Below are 21,187 nucleotides of genomic sequence, written 5' to 3' on the forward strand. Positions count from 1 at the left end.
AATTTTTGTCTTTAAATAAGATGCTTCACATTTTCAGTTAAAAATTATGATTAAGACCATGCATAAATATTCTCTATATGATTTTTGCTATGAGGCCTTATATATTCCAATAGTTATACTCTGTTAATAGCCTGGGTACTCTCTGCTAAGTGTGAAATAATGTTTCTGTAAAACTGTGTGCCTGGAGATACTCATTTCTTCAGATAAGTCAGAAAAAGATTTCTGACAGCTATATTCTAATCTTAACAGTTTCATTTTTTGACTTATTCTTTCTTTTAGTCTTTATTATATTATAAATCCTCTATTATCTACATAATCCAAGATTTATGTATGCATTCCTTTTGGCCATAATATTTTAATAGAAATATTCACAAGCTTTTGATCTGTTAATTAGGATATTGGTTAATAAAATTATATAAATTTCAACTGTACAATTGCATGATACATCATCTATAGATCACATTGTGTGTTTATCACCAAAATCAAGCTTATAACATTGTTTTAAAAATATTATTATTAGAGAAAAGTTATTTTAAAAGTATTAGCAAATTTATACCTACTTTTCAAAAAACCCTCTCAGCAGTCAGAATAGCAATTATAATATTACATATCAAATATGGAGTTACTGCATTTTCTACTCCTTCACGTTAAAGAATCACAAATTGTACCCTGTTTTCTTAAATACAGCCAAGTCTGGTTAAAGTAATTAAAATATTGTTCTTAAAGATTGCAAAAATCTATAAAACTATCTAACATCCAGGGACCAGGGAGGCAGACACAAAATCACTCTATAACACTAATGATAAACACACACTTTTTTTAAAGATTACAAAACACTGTAAAAATATATAACATAGGAGCCAGGGAGGTAGATACAAAACTACTCTCAGCCATAACAACAGTGATAATCACACACTTCAGTTTTATAATAAAATATCTGCAGAATCTAATAAAATAGGCAAACTCCATTAGTATAGAACAATCATATCTGATCATTAAGATATCTCAGGATGCGTTGGGGAAAAAAGGCTCCTGCAAGGGCATTCACAGCACAGGTACCCAAACATCCTCAGCATGGTAACTAGGGAGAGCAGAATAACAGCTGATTGGTGAGTCATACTGGAACACACTGAGGGAAAAAATCAGAACTTCATAATTATATTGTGTACCTTACTCATATTTTCAAAACTGCCCTTGCAAACTCAAAAAAGAAAGTAATATATATATATATATATATATATATATATATATATATATATATATATATATATATATATATATATATATATAAAAGAACCTCCTGTATCCAAGAGTGTGGGGATAAGGATAGGGAGAGGAAAAAAATTCAGGCAGCAGTAGGCATGAAAATTAAGAACAAGGAAATTCAGTCTACCAAAATGATCTGACACCTGGGAACAACTTTATCTCTGGATGTGTGCTTTCCACCTTTCAAAGACTGCTAGATTTTAGTCTTGGTCCTTAAAGACAAATACTTTCTTGAGATTCTATTTTGGGTGTCTTATTTTAATAATTTCTTTGTCTCTTAAATATATCTCTCAAACTTTCCTTCTGTTTTATTTTGTACTCTTTTTTTCAAATTTCTGTTATTTCTTGCTTTTTGTTTTATTTCTTTATTCAAAATAGTGTATTTTATTACATCTTGATATTATCTATGGAGCTTTCATTCTGCCCCTATTCTCTTTATATCCAGTTTATGAAGAATATATGCTTACTTTAGCTAAGTTTTTGAGGATCTCTTATATCCTCATAAATATCCTAATAAACTGGCTAGAAATCTAAGTTATAGTAAATGGTACACTGAACTTTGTTGTTTTCTTTAGAATGTTCTCACTAATACAATAACCCTCCCTGGGATCTGCTTTTTTTTCCCTTATGAATGCTCCATTTGTCTCAGATTAAAAATGCTGAAAATTCAAGGCAAAAATTGATGAAATATATCTTCCAATGCAAGGACATTTCAACATGTTGAAGAAGGATTCTGAAGCTGGCTTACAGTTCCACAGATCTTAGCGAAAGTGCAGAACGTTCTCTTCCTCCAATTCTCTCACTGGGGAACAATTTTTTTTTTTTCATTTTCTGCTGCATGAGGTTTTAGAACTGTTTATATAAATTTCTGCATCGCTGATTCCAAATCTGAAATCCACTTTTTGGTGCATGCTCTAGTTTTTATGCAATTTTAATTTCTTTTTGTTACAGTTAATGGCATGCATTGGTTTTTAAATTGGAGTTCAAGGACAATGACTCTTGGATTGAACATAAATAACCACAAGGCAGTTAATGTTTTACAAACATCACTTTTACATAATTGTAGTTGTTTTTAAATGTAAAAAAAATTGTTATCTGATAAAAACACCTTCTTATTTTATTTTAAGATTGAATCATGGCTTCTTCAAGTAGGGGTAAATGTAATAGTCCTGACACCTTCTGTTATATATGTGGCTTTTACACACTTCAACATCAAAGGCATAATATTTCATCATTTGTGACACATGCATATATTGCCTATTTTCAAGTTCCCCTTGGCGATCAAGACAAGAATTGGGCTCCTCATATTGTGTGTCATAATTGTGAGGAAATGCTTCATGACTAGACAAAAAGAAAATGCAAAGGAATGCCTTTTGGTATTTTCATGGTTTGGCATGAACCTAAGGACCACAGCAGTGACTGTTATTTCTGTCTGATCCATACAAAGGGCATCGACAAGAAAAAATGGCATATGAACGCATATCCTAATATTCCTTCAGCAATACAACCTATCCCACACTCTGAGACACTCTCGGTTCCAGTTTTCAATGATTTTATTTCTTCTAACGACAAAGAAAGTGAACATGGTGATCAAGTGTATTTTGATAAGATGCATGAGGAAATGGTTGTAGAATCTGAAGGGTCTTCTTCTGATGTCAAGCAGTCATTAACCCCTCAGCAGTTTAGCCAACCTGAATTGAATGACTTAGTAAGAATGACATAAAAATTGTCCTTGACTTTCTGAAGTATGACGAGCATAACTGGATCATTGGTGTGGATATTAAAATGGTAAATTTCCTGCTAGGACAACAGAGAGGTTTCAAAAAGTATCCTTGCTTTCTGTGTTTGTGGGACAGCTGAGCTTGGGAGAAACACTAGACAGAGAAGGAGTGGCCGAAACGTGATATTCTATAAGTAGGGATGCAAAATATTGTGAATGAACCTGTAGTTAATTGAGACAGGATCATTTTTCCCCCACTTCACATCAAACTTGGCTTAATGAAGCAGATTGTTCAGGCATTGAATAGAGAAAGTGAATGCTTTCAACGTATTACTTTTGCTTTTCCTGCCTTGTCTTTTGAGAAGATAAAATCAGGTATATTCGATGGACCTCAAATTCAAACCCTCATACATGATGAAGAATTTGCCAGGAAGATGAAGAAGGAGGAGAAAGCAGCATGGCAGTCCTTTGTGGCAGTTACAAAGAAATTTCTTGGCAACAAAAAAGCAGAAAACTATGTACTTCTGGTTCAAAGGATGCTGTTGACTTTCCACGACATTGGATGTAACATGAGCATAAACATTCACTTCCTGAACAAGTTACCTTGATAAGTTTCCCAAAAATCTTGGAGCTGTTAGTGATGAGCAGACTACTGCTGGAGCATCAAACAAGATTGTCCTCAACAAGTACACAAACGCAACAGTTACAAATGTTAATTTTTGCCTAAATAGAATTTAAATAAGTTTTGTGCAAATTTTATGATTAAAATAAGTGTTTTACTATGTTCTATTTTGAAATTTTAGACAAATTCTGATGCAATCATATCTTTTAGTGTATTAGTGTATGTACTGCATTATATAAATTATTATATTTTCACAAAGATGATGCCCAAGAAAACATTCTACTTCATTATGTTAAACTAAATGTTGAAAAATTTACAATAAGATAAAAACCTAAAATCTTGAATTTCAAAAAAAACCTGTAGCTTACAGAGAAAAACTAATGTCTGATTTGAGATCAGCACACTTGAATTAGGTAAGAACAAATGTTTCTGTGGATGCAACAAACATTTTGTTCCCCAGTGTTATCAGTAGAGTGTTATGAAGGGTCTTGCCTTCCAGATTCAGATATAGGCATAGCTGGAGGAAAACACTGTGTACCAATGAACTCTGATACTACATAATAATAATAATTAATAATAAAAACAATCTGGTTTGTAAGACTTCAGTAATAGGCCAAAAATCTTTTAGTATGGTGAATTTTCTAAAGTAGTGTTGCTAATATGTAGTTTATTTTATTATTGGCATTAAGCCTTTATTTTATAGTCCAAATCTTTAGTGTTATTGTGAATTTTTCTAAGTTAAATATAGATACATGAAGAAGAAGGTGAAAGGAAGAAATAAGCCTCCACCTCATCACTACCAACAACAAAGAAGTAAAGAGACTTTTAAAAAAGTTTCTAGCTTTTTTTGATACACAGAAATTATTTTAAATAAGAACATTTTTCATAAAGTCTGTTCCTTCTACTGTTTATTGGGATCACACTTATTCTTTAGGAAGTGACAATTTTCTAAGTCTTTGAGGCATATGAACAGAAATGTTTAAACTTTTATCAAGAACTGATGTGTGGGGCAGACCCAGAAAACCAACAACATCCAAATTAAAAAAAATAATTTACACAATGATATACCCCCTTTATTTTACATTTTTTTCATTTTGAATGGTGTCTTATTTGACTGAGATTCATTTTATTGTTTTTTCCATATTACTGTGGAATAAAAGTTGTTTGTTTTGTTTTGTTTTTCTGTATTTTTCTGAAGTGAGAAGCGGGGTGGGGAGGCAGACCAACTACTGCATGCGATGTCTGCATACCCACCAGGGGCAATGCTCTGCCAATGTAGGGCATTGCTCCGCGGCAATCGGAGCCATTCTAGTGCCTGAGAAGGAGGCCATGGAGCCATTCTCAGTGCCTTTGCCAACTTTGCTCCCATGAAGCCTCGGATGTGGGAGGAAAAGAGACAGAGAGAAAGGAGAGGGGGAAGGGTAGAGAAGCAGATGGATACTTCTCCTGTGTGCCTTGGCTGAGAATCAAACCCAGGACTTCCACAGGCCAGGCCAACCCTCTACCGCTGCTGAGCCAACAGACCAGAGCCTGGAATAAAGGTTTTTAAAGATAGTTCTTACTTTTATATTCTTCCACCTAAATTCAAGTCAAGTAAAACTTGTATTATATATTAGATTCGACAATTCTTACAACAGTCTTTTCATCCTCTTTCTTACTAAAAAGGAAATTATATTTTTTACAAAGTAATTGTTATTTTATTCAGAGTTTTTGAGTATTTCACTGTTAAAAAAATTACCTTTAATTATAAAACTAGTCACCTATTTCATTTTTGTATACAGGCACACCTGTGCCCACAGAGATATCAAAGGGGTATATTAATTATAGTTCTTAAGTTGGAACATTGACAAAATTAACCTACAGCATCCAAAAAACACTGTAGTCTAATAAAGAACAATCGATGTGAGGAGCCACTGCGCCACCTCCCCCGCAGGTGTTGTAAAGTACCAAAAGCTACAGAATTAATATTAATATTTTGGGAGGTTTGAAAAACTTTTTATTAATTTGGGTTAAGGTGTGCAAAGAAATTGTAAGAAATAGTCTCTATACTGTGTGATTGGCATGACCAGAATGGCCTTTGGCATTGTATTGTAAATGAAAAGGGGTGAATGGCTAGCCAGGTACAGGGGAAGAAAAGCCAAAATAAACCTTTTCTTATAGCAATGAGCCATTTGCGGGCATTTGTCCCAACAGAAACTACCTCTCCTATGTAAATGTGTGTGGTTAACACTTGTGACTCTGGACAGAGAGATGGCAGATAAACACTAGATAATATATAGGAATGCCTTTTAATATGTAAAGAGACATCTTTCTGCCATTGTGTTGACTTGTAAATTTTGTTTTCTCCAAAATAATGTATGGCTTGCAAATTGAACGTGGTCCTATACATATTAAAGGACATATAACTATAACTAATAGTGGTAAGGGGCTCCTAATTACAATTTTTGCTTCTATACTTCCCACTTACAAAACTATAAAAACTAAGTAGAACAAAGGGCTGGCACGCTCTCCCTCAGACCTCTGTCGGAGTTGCCACCGCTTGGCCAAGCTAGACAATAAAGCTTTGATGTGTAATCGATGAACTTTCTTCGTGTCTTCAATGTTTTGGGTCCCTCCGAATTAGGCTTAACAGATGCAGTGAGTATAAATGCATTATTAAGTTTTATAAACGTTTTATAGTAATAACATAACAAAGAGGAAAAACTAAAACCTGTTACTGAGAGAATTTTTTTGTCTAAGCAGTTCAGTAACATTGATTTTCTCATATTAGAGATATAATTCCACACGTACATTATCCAAAAATGTATTTTTATATTCCTAAACAAATAGTCTATTCTTTCAATATTTTAAAAAAATATTTAGAAAAATTAATACAGATTCAAGAGAAGAATTATTGTACACAATCTTCCATTTGTGGGCTATTTCAAATCATTTTGATCTGATAGGAATTGTTAGTGAATTTGATGGACTTTGTACTTTCTTTTGAAAAAAAATAGAGGGGTTGTAACCTAGTAGGCAAATTCTTTGTACATTTTGTACATTGCTTGGGTATTATAAAACAAAACTTGCTGATTTATTGAAATTTGATTTACAATTATCTTCATCAGTTTATATTTATTAGCATTAAAATAAACTGCTTCTAAAAAGAATAAGCAAAATTGTAGCCCAGAAAAATGTTACGTTTTGTCCTTTTTTTGGGGGGGGGCTAATATAAGACTCATACCAAATGGTGATATTCTCATGGCAACTTTGCTACTTTTCTTTTTAGAATCCATTGATTTAATAGTGTACAAAGAACTATTCACTAGCATCTATATTTCATAATATTCAGAATTATAATCTTGAACTAACTCAAGCTAAAACAAAAATATCTAGAAATCCTACTTGACAAACACTGATAAAATGTTTCTCATATGTTAAGCTATGGGCTAAGAATTTTAAGGGTGAAAATTTTAAATAAGATACATTTACTAATCTTTAGCAAAAATATATATAGAGAGAGATTAGAAAGCCTTGGCCAGCTGACTCAGTGGATAGGTCATTGTTTTGACACAATCAATTAGTACAAAACTAAATGGAACTAAGTGAAACAAGTTGATGCTTCTCTTTCTCTTTCTTTTCCTCCCCTCTTTTTCTCTCTCTCCTGTCTTCCCTCTCTCAAATCAATGGAAAAAAATTAAAAAAGAGAGATTAGAAGGAAAATAAAGCTTACAAAAAGATATTTATCTAATAGCTTAAGAATGTGACATGGAGTCACAGAAATTTACTTATGTAATAAATGATCTCTCTGTCCATCATCTTTTCAGTATGAAAATCTATACAGACAAGAAAATGGAACCATACAAGTAATGGCAACTTTAACATTTCTTCTAATATGAATAATGGACTCATGAGTAAAGGAAAGATTAATTCTGATTCAGAGATTAAGACAAGGTTACACACTTACAGTTATAAAAATAAAGAAAGGTAAGCAATGCAGAATTATTTGCATAAAAGGAAAGGTGATCCTCTGAAGAAATAAGATTTATTTTTAATTAAGAGGGAAATAACAGTTTTATTAAAACCCAGAATTTATAGAAATACAAGTGAGAGCTAGGATTTGAAAATGTCTTTGGTGTCAAATTATATAAGGTCTTGTTTTAATCACAAATGAAAAATCATGTAAGGTTGAGACTTATTTATGTTTCAAAAACTATACTTTGGAGATTCTTAAAGATAAAGACTTCCTCAAAAGATCGTAGTCCCATAAATACTTCCAACAACTCCTGATACCACTTTAAATGGCCAAAAAAAAAAAAGAAAAAAAATTGGTAAAAAATAAGCCAGTTGCAGAATTAGAAATGGGGTAAGTATAGCATATTTATGCCAAAAGGAAAACAAAAACTAAAATGTTAATCTATAATAAACATAATACCTGATGAAGGGAAGATACAGTAGGTGTGTTGGACCTCTCTATTTTTAGTAATCAATAAGAGCACATGATCTGTTTTCTTTAGAGGTTCAAGGTCTTGAAGGTAAGGGTGGATTCCTGGATCAACTGGCAGTGCCTCACTTAGACTAGAAAAATAGAAAGCAACTGTGCTAGGAGGCGTTGGAGCCAGAGGATTTAGAAGTGAAGCTCGTAATCTCCCAGACAGGCTGGGCAACCACAACACATAGACCGCATAAAACACATGAGAACCTTCAAAGAGAAATATGGACACTGATGGTGGCCCCCTAGTATAGAACCTAAAGTATAAGAAATTAACCCATTAAAATATAAGTATCATTAGCTCCAGTTCTCAGTCTCTACTCATACTTCTAGTTCAGGTTAAGTTAGAGTAAGCAGCCCATGACCATTAAATCTGAAAGATGGCTCCTAAAAGTAACAGGTAATGGGGTACAAAGACCAACACACTTTACTCTTGCCTAAGGCCATCCACCCCAGATATGTGCTCTAACCAACATCTCTCCCCCCAAAAATCTCTCCAGCCATAAAACATCTCCAGCCATAAAAATCTCTAGCACTATTTTCTTCACTCAGCCAAATTATTCTCCTCAGCGTTTTATACATCTTTTATCATGTCACATATCAAGAAAAAAATTTCTAGGCCCTGGCCGGTTGGCTCAGCGGTAGACCGTTGGCCTGGCGTGCGGGGGACCCGGGTTCGATTCCCGGCCAGGGCACATAGGAGAAGCGCCCATTTGCTTCTCCACCCACCCCCCCTCCTTCCTCTCTGTCTCTCTCTTCCCCTCCCGCAGCCAAGGCTCCATTGGAGCAAAGATGGCCCGGGTGCTGGGGATGGCTCCTTGGCCTCTGCCCCAGGCACTAGAGTGGCTCTGGTTGCGGCAGAGCAATGCCCCGGAGGGGCAGAGCATCGCCCCCTGGGGGGCAGAGTGTCGCCCCTGGTGGGCGTGCCCGGTGGATCCCAGTCGGGCGCATGCGGGAGTCTGTCTGACTGTCTCTCCCCGTTTCCAGCTTCAGAAAAATACAAAAAGAAAAAAAAAAGAAAAAAAGAAAAAAATTTCTGACTCCACAGCTATCAGTTTATGATGCCATTTCTGTAACTTGACAACCAAGTGTCTTGCAGCTGTTTTAAACAATTGTGATGTGCACATTCCTCATTTCTTGTGTTGTCCTCAATTCACTTCAATCTGGTTCTGCCCCATCATAACAACAGTAGTGCCTTTGTCAATTTCACCAATAATCTCCACATTTTTAAATCTAACGTTCAATCCTGAACCTGTCATTTGAATGGAAAGCTACCTGCTTTACCCTGCGACCTCTGCACAGTAAAAGGTTTAAAATTGCTCGCTCACTTCTCGCTCAGGTAACATTCAAATAAGCTGCTCTCTGGACTTCTTCTCTGTATGCATCCACCATTTCCTGAGAACTCTTTCCATTGAAGCATCTGGAAATGATATATGTTAGTTCAGTTCATTTCATTAACAAGAAAAAATCACAATCAGCTTATCTTCAAGAAAGGTTGACAAGATAGGGGAACACAAGAATATTGATGGGCCACTTCTTACATAAATTCAAACTTAAATATGCTTATATATGTAAAAAAAAAGAAAATGGATGCAACATAATATATTTAAAATTGGTCATTGGAGGTAGAGAATGAAGGGCAATCTCTGAGATATATAGGATAAATACTGAAGTATTTATTATATGCAGGCTTCTTACAAAATATTAAAAATATAAAAGCCTTGATAGAAAAGTTAACAAAATGCATGAATAAGAAATGTGCAAAAGTATTATGCTTAGAATGAGAAAGTTACAAATTAATTAGCAATTACTATTACCAAATACTATTAGTGCAATTACCAGCTATTGTTTATTATCCAATTCATACCAACTACTCATGAATCAGCTTTCGAAATATAAGCAAGTCTTCTGTAGTAAAACAGATGTGAAAGGCTGAATTAAAGGAAGAAGAGAAAAGGACAAAATCAGAAAAGGTAATTTTATCCACTTAGTAATTAGGAGAAGAACGGAAGGAAGAAAGAAACAGGAGAGCTTCTAAGGTTGAGTATGAAGAAGAATTTCAGGAGAATCTGACGAATGAGCAGCTTGAGGGTGGCTACAGGATGCAGTTTCATGCAGGGAACCCTCCAGGCAAAGTAGCTCTCGTCAGTCAAGAGAGTTCTGTAGAGCAGGGAGCAATTGTGCATCATTGTCCGCTAACTCCACAGCGGCTGGAAAATGCATGTGAGGGCTCAGAAGCAGTGTCTACTCTTGAGTAACATAAAAGGTAGAACTGTGACAGTCAGACTCACACAAATCAAAGACCTTATCCAGTAACACATTTTACAAATAATGTTTAGAATACAAGCAATCAGGATTCCCAGGAGAAGTAGAGAGAAATCAAGGAGAATCTACACAGCTCCCCAGATAGATTCTTCCTCAGACACCTGCGGATTGCTGAGATGAGATGAGATCTCTAAATGAGAATAACAGGCACCTCACAAGAGGAAGCACTTTAGATTATGAACCATTTTTATTTTATATTTAAATACACAGCTCATCTAAACTTTTTCCAAGAACCATTCCAGATAAATCCATAGATACAAAGTAAATTTGCCATAGCAATTCTGAAACAGCCACATCTGGCCAAAAGCATCTCTAGCAAAAAGATTCATCTCCAAGCAAAATTATTAGTTTATGTAGCAGAACTTCTATTACCAGTATATTTACATGATAATAAGACTGTGGCATCAGCCTTCTTTAGATCCTGGAGAGAAAGAGATTATAAGACATTTGCTTCCCACCCTAACTACATAGATATGCATATCTTCATTAACAGCAGAATGTATAGCTAAACCATGTATTATTTTCAAACATTATGAAAATATTTAGCCACTGGAAATGCAGAAATTTTGCATGCAATCACATAGTTTAAGTATTTCAGAAAATTCTGAACACTAAGTAAGACCTATACTGTTATTAAATTTAGAATAAGTTACAAAACAGAAAATGAAATTATAAAGGATAACAGCATGATAGAAATGTACACTGAAACCTGTATGATCCTATTAACCAATGTTACCCCTATAAATTTGATATAAAATAATAAAATTAGACTAAAAAAAATAGCAAGAATGGATATCATTAAATTCAGGTTTAAGGTTACTTCTGAAGGAGAAAGTACATAATATGGTTGGAGATGAGAACACAGAGCCTTCTGTGGGACTGGCCACATTTTATATCTTGATAGGTGGTAGTATTGAACAGTGGGGTTTAGAGTTATATTTATGCTGCACATACATGTTTTTAGATTGCTGTTTTTACTTTCTGTGGATTTGGACTCACAGTAAGGTAAATCAAAATCACAAACAAAATAGAAAAACAAAAAAGGGAAAGTGTAATGAAGAAAAATTTTCTAGGATGTTTTATTCCACTTTCCGTAACAACCTATCTGAGTTTACCATTGTTAATATGGTTGCTGCATTTACTTCAATATAGTTTATAGTTCCAAACTTAATGTTACTTTTAAGGAAACTTTTTTAAAGAACAAACACGATTGCATAAACTAAATATGTGTTCTAAATTTCCAGTTTATTTATTTATTTGTTTGTTTATTTATTTTTCTTCTTTTCCAAGTGAAAAGAGGGGAGAAAGAAACAGACTCTCACATGTGCCTGGACCAGAATCCACCCGGTAACCCTATCTTGGGCGATGCTCTCTACTCATCTGAGGCCATGCTCATACTGAGCTATTTTTAATGCCTGAGGTAGAGGCTCCACAGAGCCATCCCCAGCACCCAGGACCAATATGCTCAAATCAATAAAGCCATGGCTGTAGGAGCAGAAAAGAGAGAGAGTGAGAAAAAAAGGGGGACGGGGAAGGGTGGAGAAGCAGATGATTGCTCTTCCTTTGTGCCCTGACCAGGAACTAAACCTGGAACATCCATATACTGGGTGATGCTCTACCACTGAGCAAACCAGACAGTGCCATTCCAGTTTTTAAAAAAATATATTTTATGTCTTAAAATGGTACTAGTAGGCCAAAACTGAGAAACTTACCTAGGTTATAAGAGTTGAATACGATATTGTCTTTGACAACTATCCAGTAGTTTGTCCCCTTTATTCCTCCTGAATTGACTTTATTTTTTTATTATCATTTTAATAAACTGAAACTATAATTGCAGTGTGAAATCCACCAGGTCAAGCATATCATAATTAATAAAATATATTCAACTATGGACTAAGAAATGTATCTTCCTTGATCAGTAGGATTATAACTGTATAACAATATAAAGTTAATCACATTCACTTTAAATTTTAAGAAGTCAAATTCTAATTACTTTGAAAAAATACTTTGCCCAGCACATCACTACAGTGTGCTCATTTTACTTTTAGAATATTCATAAGAAGCTACAGCCTTTTATCCTTGATTGTAAAGAAAGTTTGATGACAAGAAATTGTCTTAAATTTCTCACATAACTAGTGGAAGAATAAATAAAGACACTATTACCTCAAGAATAGTATCTTTTGACATTGTCTTCATCATTTTCATCTGTTATAACAAATGCCATGTACTATAGAGTTTAAATAACAGACATTTATTTTTTATAGTTCTAGAAACTGGCAAGTCCAAGATCAAAGTGTTATTGATTCTATTCCTGGTGTGCAGAGGGATACCTTCTTGCTATATCTTCACAAAGGTGAACGACTATCTGTCTTAAGTCTCTTTCTGCAAGGGCACTAATCCTATTGATTAAGGCTAACCTTTCATGACCTAGTAATTTCCCAAAAGCCCCACCACCAAAACCATCACATTAGAGGGTAGGGCTTCAATGTATAGATTTCAAGGGGGAAAACAAACATGGAGTTCATAGCACATAGTAATCTCTGTTGCAGTTTCAGAAAAGAATTGAAAACTTTTGAAATTCAAAATGTACTTTTTAAAAGCAGGTAATACAAACATTTTTTTACAATTAAATATATTTGCCTCTATAGTACTCAATGAATATTTTACCTAATGATTATAAGAGGAAAAATACAGTATTTTTATATAATTCAATATTTCTTGGTTTCTTTAATAAATAGAAGCATTTTAACTTTTTGAGAGAATTAAAAAATAAATTCAGTGTCAGTTCTCAAGGTGTTCTTTAAATTTTCTTTCAGATTCTGAAAGGCATTTCTTATAATTTCAAATTATATTTAAAGAAAAAATGTTAACCCAGTATTTCAGAGAGCAACCAATATGATTAAAATGTTTTTCTTTGAAGAAAAAAAAAATAAAACATTGGCAACATCCTATTTAAAAATTAGTTGTACTATTATAATTTAAACTAGCTTAATTCCTTGGAAATACAAATATGTTTTATAAAAAGAAAATGCTATTGAAGGTAGAAACCTGAATGAATGGACTTAATTTAATGTGAAAATCAATATCGGTTTGCTAATTGTAACATAGACACCATAGTAATGGAAAAACTAAACAATAGGCAAACCTGGGTGTATGAGAACTCTTTACACTGTCTTCTTAATTTTTCTGTAAATCTAAAATTAAGTCTACTTTAAAAATACCATTGGAGGTAGTTGCAGATGGAAGTCAACCAGCTTAAGACTTTTTAAAATATGTAGTACACATGTGGATTCAGCCATTATGGTACCTTTTCATCATAACCCTCTCATGCCAAGGGGACACACTCTATACTTGTCCCATGTGGAAATAGATGCTTCCTGGAATACAAAGAGAACTTAATAATTTGGGCTGTGAGTATGCCTTCCAAGAATATTTGACCTGGAGTTAAGGGGAAGAAAATTAAAAGTCCCCTGCTTCCAAAAAAATAGCTATATACTTCTAGGTGTCATTTTGTGAATTAACAACTGCTTTTCTTTTTAATGGTTTAACAAAATCTGGGCAATTGATACTGACATCTAGATCTATGAAAAATGTAACACACAAAAATAATTGCTATACCTTTCAACCTGACAGCTTTGTTTATCCAAAACAATACTATGGCCTATTTTAACGAAAAAAAAAAAAAAAATATATATATATATATATATATATATATATATATATATATATATATATATATATACACACACACACACTTCGATAAGTTAGTGTAGAAAATATCTTATTTAACCTAGTCATGTGCATCAGCTAACAGGTGTTGTTATTAATATTTTTATGGATGTTATCATAAAGATGCTTTTGAGCATTTTATACAGCTGCTTTTTATTTGTCAACGTGCACCTTCTGTGTGTTGGTTCTAACATTTGATTTTTAAAAATAAATTAACAATCCATAAAAAAATATAACAGAAAAATATATTATTTTAATTGTTATTAGACAGAATAAAATATTGGTTTCAATAAAACAAGTGTTTTTTTTGTTTGTTTGTTTTTTCTTTCTGAAGCTGGAAACGGGGAGAGACAGTCAGACAGACTCCCGCATGCGCCTGACCGGGATCCACTCGGCACGCCCACCAGGGGCGACGCTTTGCCCACCAGGGGGCGATGCTCTGCCCCTCTGGGGCATTGCTCTGCCGCGACCAGAGCCACTCTAGCGCCTGGGGTAGAGGCCAAGGAGCCATCCCCAGCGCCCGGGCCATCTTTGCTCCAATGGAGCCTTGGCTGAGGGAGGGGAAGAGAGAGACAGAGAGGAAGGAGGGGGTGGGGGTGGAGAAGCAAATGGGCGCTTCTCCTATGTGCCCTGGCCGGGAATCGAACCCGGGTCCCCCGCATGCCAGGCCAACGCTCTACCGCTGAGCCAACCGGCCAGGGCCAACAAGTGTTTTTTTTAATAAAAATATACTTGCTTCTCCATGTATTATGTAAGTGGGAAGCTTTAAAGAAAGAAATTTCTAAGAATTTAGTATTTTCCAAAAGTGGGCTTCAAAGAACAGTTTCAGGGCACTGAACCAGAGCAAAGAGGAATGTAGAGAAAGAGGGGTTAAGGAGAGAGAAACTGAGCAAGGCTGCAGAAAATGAACATCATTTCAGCCCCTATGAGGGCTTTCCTGTGTCAAGGAGCAGGAAATATATAACTAAAACAATTCCAATTCTGAGGTGTCTTTTGCTAGGCTGTGCAGAACTAGCACTGGGTGAAACAGAAACTTTCAGAAAACCTGTTGCAACAACTGTGTGTTAGAGATATGATCTTTTAGGTGTTGGAGCTAAAGAGGTAGTGGCTTTCCCAGGGAAGTAAGACAGCTGCTGGAGAGCAGAGAAAAATTAGAATCCAGAATACAGTCGGCAAAGCAATGGGACAGATTTCAATGGAGGCAGATGTTAGCAAATTCTTCTCCAAGAGTTCCCAGATGGCTTGAAAAATTTACATGCTGAAATATGAATGCAAGAAATTATGAAGATAGATATGGTGTCCCTCTTACTTCCTAGGTTTGAGAGTTGCTGGAATTGTAGTATGGTTACTGAAGTAAAATATGACACAAGTAATTTGGAACTCATGGGCACAACTCATGTGAGAAATAGAATGAATATAGGCAACTTCGAATGATATAGACCTTTAGAGGACAAATACATCATTCAGCACATAATTTAATTTAATTAAAAAGTGTGTTTACATTCACCACTGTTTTATTTTTAAATTTTAGTCTCAAAATAGTTATTTTCTCATCCATACTTCTTCATATTATCTTGAAAGAGAATACTAGTACTTACAATGATTTATTATGAAGTTACTAAGAACTAGGCACTGTTCATCTTTCCACATTTATTATCTTTTTTTTCAATTTTAGGCATCTGTGACTCTGAAATTCTCATATCTCTATATTCCTGCTAAATATTCTTCCTCCTATGTCTTTAAATATAATCTTAGAAAAAATTATATTCATAATAAAATATATAGGCAATTCACATGCAATAAGGCATCTATAGCTACTCAAAGAAACAGATTTGAGGCCAGATAATATTATTTCATTATATTTTGAGATGTGAATTCAAAATGCATGCAGCTTAATATATAATACAATTATAAATTTAATTCATTTTATGTTCTCAACTTTCTATGCAGTTCATCTAAAGCACAGAAAATGATTCGTAAAGCAATTCAGAAAGTGACTAAATTATAATTCTTGTCGGCATAAGCACTGTGCACATATATTTAATGATATTCTCTTTTCAACATTGGCTTAATACATCTTCTGCCTTATAAATCACTTCTGAAAAATTTATGTTAAATATGAATAGCTCTACATCCCACATTAGGATTTCTTTGTTTAAATATGTGTACTTTATCCATATAGCAAGGTTGAAAACAAATTTAGAAAACAATTCACCACAGTTATAATAAAACTTTAAGGTTACCAATGTGAAAATTCTATGAAAAAATATGTTATTGCACATATGCTTGTGGCCTGGGATTAAAAAGCTCTTTTATTTTGAGCTCACATCTTATTAAATAAGTATACTTTAGCCCATTTAACAACAAAATTTGTGACCTCCTTTGCAATAGGTAAAATCCAATTTCCTTTTCAGTCAACAAAATATTATACCAAATGTGTTTCTTCCCACTCTGTTGCTCTTCTTTATGGCTTGGAGTTCATAAAGCTATTCCCTAGCCTCAGAAGAAAATAAACAAGCAAATGGCAACAGTTAAGGAGCCCTAGGCATAACACCTAGAATAATCTGCACTATAACATTTATCAAGCAATAGTCAGTTACAAAACATTTGAGAAATTTGTTCCTGGAGGGAGTTGAGAGAGCTCATTTGAATCCACTTTGTCTCATAAAGGAAACGTGTTCATAAAACCACAAGAACATTAAGAAAACAGCTGTTTCCTTTCAAAATAGGGAAGTCACATCAGGTATAAATTTTACCAAAGGTATACCTTAATCAAGTATATCATATTATGCAAAATGAAATCCAGCCTGTAATTTCCAAATAGAAAATATTGCAACTTTACATTTTCGTATCACAATAAGGCCGGTTACATGTTCACCAAGATATATTTGCCATTTTAAAGTTACTGACTTTGAAAGTGAAGTCTCATTTTTTTGAATTTTATAAAATCTAAAATAGAATGTATTTAGAGCACAAGAAATATTTTTAAATGGAATTTAAATCTAGAAGCTCTCACCAAAGTTATTTTGTTGTTGTTACTGTGTTGATGGTAATATTAATAGAGAGCAAATGAAAAAATATCAATAAAAATAACTGAGTATAAATATGCTCTCCCAAAATTGCTGTCTCAGAAATATTAGGTGAAAATTTCTGCTTTTCACTTGTATAAAACTTGCAATTAATTGTAAGAAACGTTTCTTATTTTGCTATAGATATTTAATATAAAAATTAAAATAATAAATCACGGTATATATTTTTAATTAGAAACTTAAAGAAAAGTGTTGAAATGGACATCATGTACCATTTGCTATTAAAATTTAGCAAATAAATAAGAAACAAATTATATGAGAATGATTGTGATGAGAAACAATTGGCTCTGGCTAGTTAGCTCAGTTGGGCATCATCCTGAAATGACAAGATTGTGTGTTCAATCCCTACTCAGGGCACACATGGGAAGCAACAAAAGAATGCACAACTGAATGGAACAACCAATGAATGTTTCTCTTCCCACTCCTCTCTTTCCTTTCTTCTCTCTGTCTCTCTAAAAATCAATAAAAATTAAGTACTGGTCAGATAACTCGGTCAGTTCATTTCAGAGCACAGAGGTTGCCAGTTGGATTCCTCCATCAGGGCACATATAGGAGCATGTCAATGTTCCTCTCTCTCTCCCTCCCTGTCTCTCTCAAAAAGAGAAAGAAAAAACAGAAAGAAAGAAAGAAAGAAAGAGAGAGAGAGAGAGAGAGAAAGAAAGAAAGAAAGAAAGAAAGAAAGAAAGAAAGAAAGAAAGAAAGAAAGAAAGAAAGAAAGAAAGAAAGAAAGAAAGAAGGAAGGAAGGAAGGAAAGGAAGAAGGAAAGAAGAAGAAAAGAGAAAAAAACAATTAACTTAATGGTGAAATAGGTTATTTGGAAAATCGAAAATACATTAATATTGGTTCAACTGGCAGTTTCAAAAAAAAAAGATCTGTGAGATAACTTTGGGAGATAAGTTACTCAGTCCTGATTTTAGGGAGCCATACAGCTGAATAAAATAGAAGCCATTCTTTGCATATAATCGTCTGAGTTAAAGCAAAAATGAAAAGGCTAGTAAAAGAAAGAGTGAAATGAACATTTGTATAGGTATTATGTTGTTACTAGACTATAATAACGTTCTTTAAAACTGAATGGTCTGATAGACAAATATGTAAAACAAAGTCATTTAAAATACCTTTATCATTTAAGTTACACACTTTCAAAATTTGCTATTTTTACTTTGAAATCATATTCTAATGAAATAGATTTGTAACAGATTTTTATATACCATATAAATGGAGAATTTACTTGAAAATTATACACTATGATATTTAATATTAAATATCAATTTAAGAAATTATATATTTTACTTTAGGTAGTTTAATTTTTTAATTTATAAATTATATAAATATTACTCACATTACTTGTGAAAATGTTATGAAGAATCTTACTAATGTTTCCTATGAATATGTGTCTTTCTCTGCACTTACAGTTTTGTGATCTTGACTCTATCTTAGGCTTTTAGATGTATGATCTTGTTTTTATCCTTACTTTAATGTGTTGTCTTCTAGTGGGGAAAAAAATGAGAATGATTGCTCATTATTCACTTACTACGTACTAAATAATATTTTTAGCATTCAAAAATATTTATTGGAACACACTATATGCTGGACATTATATTAGGAGTTGATGGATATAAAGAATTATGCTGAGCCTAGGAGCTTATAACGATGTAAAACTGTAATACTTTTGCATTTCCAACATCATAAATCCTTTCAGTTCCTAAAAGCAATGCCATACTCGCTGACTACTTACTCAAGTTGAATACATACTATGTATCAGGCATTGCATTATGCAAGAAAGAGAGACAGAAAATGATAAAAATCAGGCACTGATTTATCTACTGATATCAGTCAGAGCAAGAGAACTAATAGGATATGTCTATCTTTCGGAAAAAAAAATCTCTATAAATTTAGTCTATGTTCCTGTATGCTCAAATTCCATTAATGGGGATTTGGCCCAAGGAAGAGAAATTTAAGTCGATCTTGTTGTGGGGCCCAGACGCATAGTTAAAGAACTTCTGTTGTATATTTTCATTGCTAAAGATGTAATCAAACTGTTGTTTGCCCTGTGCCCTTCCCATCCATTAAGTGTAAGAGAAGTCTCCCAATCAGGGACAGCCACTTGTAGCCCTGCACAGAGGGGGCCTCTGTCTCCTCCAGGCTGCTCCAACAAAAAAACTCTCGAAGAGAAAGAAGAAACACACTTCAAAGATGTAATTGCTGTCGGAATTCTGGAAGCTATTTCCCAGGAGAATATCGCCACCTGCCTGACAAAGCCCTCAAGTACAACACTTAAAAAAAAGGGAGACAGCTTTCAGTCCATTTAGAGAGGTGAGTCGACTTGAATTCAACAACTAGTCAGGTAAGAGTCCAATAGTCTTCAGTGAGAAATAAAACTTCTATAGTCAAGAGCACAGCCAAGCTGGACCTAGTATCATCTCAGTTTACATGAAAAACTGGCAGTTTTATTTGGGAGGAAATACCTCAGATGTGGTATTTGTTGATAAACTATATTTATAAAGTCATATTTGATATAAGCAGAGCACAGATTTTTATCATTTGGGTCTCAGATTTGACCCGCTCTTGGAGGGGAAACCTCACCAGCACACTTAAATTAGATAGGTATTCTGAAGATATGCTTATTCTGAACTCTGCACATTTGCAATATCACAGCCTTCCTGAGAGTTTATTTTAATGATTTGATTGCTATCATTCTATAATATGAATTATGCTGAAATGACAGGAACTGTGTTTGTTTTTTTTTCAATATTCTGTCCCCCATGCTCACTACATTGGCTGGAGTATTGTGAGCCCTTGTTACACACTGTGAAAATTAGGACAATTGACTTGAATGTTGTTTGTTTGACGTGGTAGCTGAGAAAGTTTTAAGAATCTTAGAAGAAGAATATTTTATTTCTGTCCATTGTCTTCTGTGTGTTCGGTAAGGTGGTTAAATGAGGATCAGGTTTCTCAGAAGTTCTGTTCAACTTGACCATTTAGACAAGGACAATAAAATAACTCCAAAATGTATATTCTTACATGCCTTTTTGATGTTCTCACTTTGGGACCCCTTTCACTCCTGCAAATAATGGGTAACGGAGTTGTGACAAGATCTCTTCAATATAGAACGTTAGGGATATTGTTACTATTATCTTACTTATATCTTTCCCCTCTTCTTCCATCAAAGTAACCAACAGAATGAAAATCCCTTCATATCAAGTGTTTTTTCTCATTACTCACCTATATCCGATACAGCTAATATAAATGCATAGATTTTTTGGCATCCGTTTTATAAAAATTGTATTAACAATAACCAATCATATAATGTGTATGTATCATAATATCTTGCTTCTTAAATTTCAAAATACATTGCATTTGTAAATTCTATTCCTTTTTACTCTTGCAAACTGATCATTTGCTTTCTGTGCTCATTTTTCTTGAAGACCTTGCCAAATAGAGCCAATAAGAATTAACTTATAATGCTAATATCCCACTATCCACCTTGTCCCTAAATCTACAAGGCAATAGAGAGGGACAATACTATTAATAAAATATAATATTTTTTACCCACACCATAAATATTTCTATTCCATCCTAAAGATCTTTTAGCCAATGTTAACATCATAGTCCTCCTTAATCTAAATTTATCATGTATTAAGACAAATCTGTTTCATAATATTGTCTTCTGAAGTATTTTTGACAAGTTCCAATATATGTTCTCTATATGAAGTAGAAATCATTAATTTAAAAATTTGAAAGGCTAGGTAGAATAAACATCAAATATATTTACTAATGCTCATTGGTATACTGATTTTGAATGTTTCACATACATTAAATCTTCCCTTCCAGAATTATGGTATAATTTTTTACTTGCATAGGTCTTCTGTTAAGAGTTTAAGTAAGAGTCTGTCTTTTAAAGTCCAGTAGCTTTATTGCTAAATTGAACTCTAAATATTTTAGAGATTCTTTGTCATTTTATAATG

Source organism: Saccopteryx leptura, chromosome 1 (genome assembly GCF_036850995.1).
Source record: "Saccopteryx leptura isolate mSacLep1 chromosome 1, mSacLep1_pri_phased_curated, whole genome shotgun sequence".
NCBI lineage: Eukaryota > Metazoa > Chordata > Mammalia > Chiroptera > Emballonuridae > Saccopteryx > Saccopteryx leptura.